A 3,413-nucleotide genomic window follows, 5' to 3' on the forward strand; every position below is an offset into this window, starting at 1 on the left:
TTGATAATTTCCAACATAACAGTACATTAAAAATATACGAATTACAAATATCCCCTACGTAATTTATAATTAGTAGAAAACACCCTTAAAGTTTTAAAAAAATATAAAGAAACCTTTAAAATTCAAAACTTATAAATAACACCCGGAGAATTTCAAACTTATTAGTAAATTAAAAGCATAGAAATTATAAATAGTCTATAAAAAATTTACAATCTGTAGAAAAGGCCTATAAGTTTAAAAAATTATAAAAAGCTTTAAAATTCATAATTTATAAAAAACACCATGAGAACTTTAAAAGTACGAGTTCGGGAAAATCTTTTTATGGTCAATATTACCCTTTACTATTTTAAATATTTCATTTATATTTTAATCTCTCCTAATCATAATTATATCCTATCATAATCCTACGTGAACAATCTATAGCTTAATAATTTAAAAAATAATATTAATAAAATATATAAAATATCTTCATGGTATTAGTTTGTTAAGATAAAAAAATTATATGTAGCTAACATAGTATAATATATAAAGTATTGTAAAAAACACTAAAAAGTTTTAAAATTACACAAAACACCCTTAAAAGTTTAAAATTATAAAAATTATCCTGACATCTAAAAACTTAAAACAACAAGCATGAAATAAAAAATAATATTAATAAAATATATAAAATATCTTCATGGTATTAGTTTGTTAAGATAAAAAAATTATATGTAGCTAACATAGTATAATATATAAAGTATTGTAAAAAACACTAAAAAGTTTTAAAATTACACAAAATACCCTTAAAAGTTTAAAATTATAAAAATTATCCTGACATCTAAAAACTTAAAACAACAAGCATGAAATCAATAAATGAACAATAGTTTCAAAGAATTTAAAATTTGCGGTAAAACATCTTAATATCTTAAAAATTATGAAAACACCCACAAAAATTTAAATTACAAACAAGCACCTGAAATTTTAAATTTTCAAAACTTACCAACAAATTAGATTAATTCAAGGGATTATCATAATTCATCTAAAAAAATTTTACATTTTAAAACTTAAAACAACAAACATAAAATCAAGAAAGCAACCTTCAAAGAATTTAAAATTTTTAATTAACACCTTTAATGTCCCAAAAATTATAGAAACACACTCAAAAATTTAAATTATAAAAAACAACTCTAAAATTTTAAAAAATTTAAAATATGCAAACAACAAAAGATAAATTCAAGAGATAACCCCTCATACACCTAAAAACTTAAAACTTGTCGGATTTAACCTCAAAGTTACAAAAGTTATAAAAAAAACTCTTTCAAAATTTGAAAATCATAAGAAACTATAAATTTTAAAAATATGTAACCAGTACACATCAAATCTGGAAACTATTGGTAGACCTCTAGAATTTAAATTTTAAAAAAATTAATCTATAATTTTAATAATTAAAAAAACCAGTCTCAAAATTTTAGACTTGTAAGAAATATTATGAAATTTAAAAATATCACCGACACATGAAACATAGAAGTTACAACTATCAAACTTAAAAGTAATTTTTTTTAAATGCTCCTAGAGTTTTAAAAATTACAAGTCACACCCTCAAAGTTCAAAACCACGAAAAATGCCGAAATAAATTTTAAAACTTGGCAAAGAAAAGTATAATTGTTAGGTATTCTTTCATTAAGATATATATATTTAATTAACTATCATTTTTAAGCATCTAAAGATAATCTAAGTTAATATTGATAAATGAAAGCAATAATAATTGATTAAAAATATTCGATTAGGGAATAAAATTTTAAAATATTATAGCTTAAAAATTATTGTTACCATATAAATTAAAGCAACTGTATAAAATTTTACTAATAAGTTAGAGCAGCAAAACACATTAGTAATATTAATTAATAGATGTTAAATCCATAAAAAATAATAAAAGATTATAATTTAATAGATTAGCATTAATTGATTATAGTTTAGTAACATTAATCTCTGATCTTAATAATATTTATAGGGTAAAAGAATACAATAAATTACGTATGGAGAAACTATCAGAATGTTCAGAGATGTCCTTTAAAATAATTAAGTTATTTCCATTGCAAATAGAAAAATAACAAAAATAAATCTAAAATTCAAAAAACGTCCATAAATTATTTGAATTGTCATTAACATAAGACATGTCTAGTAAAGAAGTACCAACTAAAGTTATATTGAAGAATAATTTAATAACTTTATCCCAATCAAAGAAGAATTCTCTATGGAAAATATAAAAAATTAGTAAGCATTCATAAATTTCATACTTTGTTCTTCAAATACTAAATAAATTAAATGATAATATTATAATCTAAGGAAAATTGGTAATAAAAATATAGGTATTTAGTTTAGATCTTTAAGAAAAATGACAGGGATAGAGCAAATATAATATTATTGACGTAACAAAAACTCTTTTTGGATGCACATCATAAGAATTCATTGTAGAGAAAAAAGATATAACTTCTAATCTTATTTAAATAATAAATTAGAAACACAAAGAATTCTATATATATGAGATTAATATTTACTCTCATTGAAATAATAATAAAAATCAAAGTCTGTATTTTAAGAAGTTTGTGTTGAACATCGAAAATATATTTAACTTCTTTGTGAAGTTAAACGCCATGATAAAGGATTAATGAGCCCAGGAAAGATAACAACACAAAAAATATAACTCTAGCTTGATATCACAATCGAGTAGATGATGAAGACATTACTCTAGAATTGCCCGGGAAAAAGATAAAGACGGGGAGTAATTGTTTTTAGCTCAATAAAAAAATAAAACAGAAAGAATAAAATATAATATTTTCTAAATATTTTATAGAATAGTTTAATTATTTTGAGTGAATTTAGGAATCTTTAGAAGAGAGTTTCATGAGCTTTTTTCAGTACTTTTATATGCTTATGCAGATGCTTTTATTATATGAAAGTATACTAGAGTTAGCATTAATTTTTAATTTTTAATTTCTTATGAAGTTTATCAATGATTAGGAATAAACTTTATATTCTCTTTTGTATCGTTTTAGTATACTTTTAACCAATCTTTTGTCTTATTGGTTTTAAATATTCACCTTCCTGGTATAACATTATTTTAATATTTTAATTTTGCAGCACTATACTTTCTCAAGTAAAGTTTGGTTTCATATTAGTTAAAGTAATATGAAAATTTAAATTAGCTTCAAATTATATTTATTTTTTATCAATTCAAATATCAACATAAAAATTTAAATTGGGTATAGACCATTTAAACAAACATCAAAGAAAATAAATAATGACAATCTTAAAGTTTATAGACAAAAGTGAGCATAAACTATTAAATTGGTGCTGAGCAACAAATTTTAGTTAGAAAACAATCTACATATATTTAATCATGGTATTTAACCACGTGCATTGCACGCATATAA

The sequence above is a fragment of the Asparagus officinalis genome, chromosome 7 (assembly GCF_001876935.1).
Source record: "Asparagus officinalis chromosome 7, Aspof.V1, whole genome shotgun sequence".
Classification (NCBI taxonomy): domain Eukaryota; kingdom Viridiplantae; phylum Streptophyta; class Magnoliopsida; order Asparagales; family Asparagaceae; genus Asparagus; species Asparagus officinalis.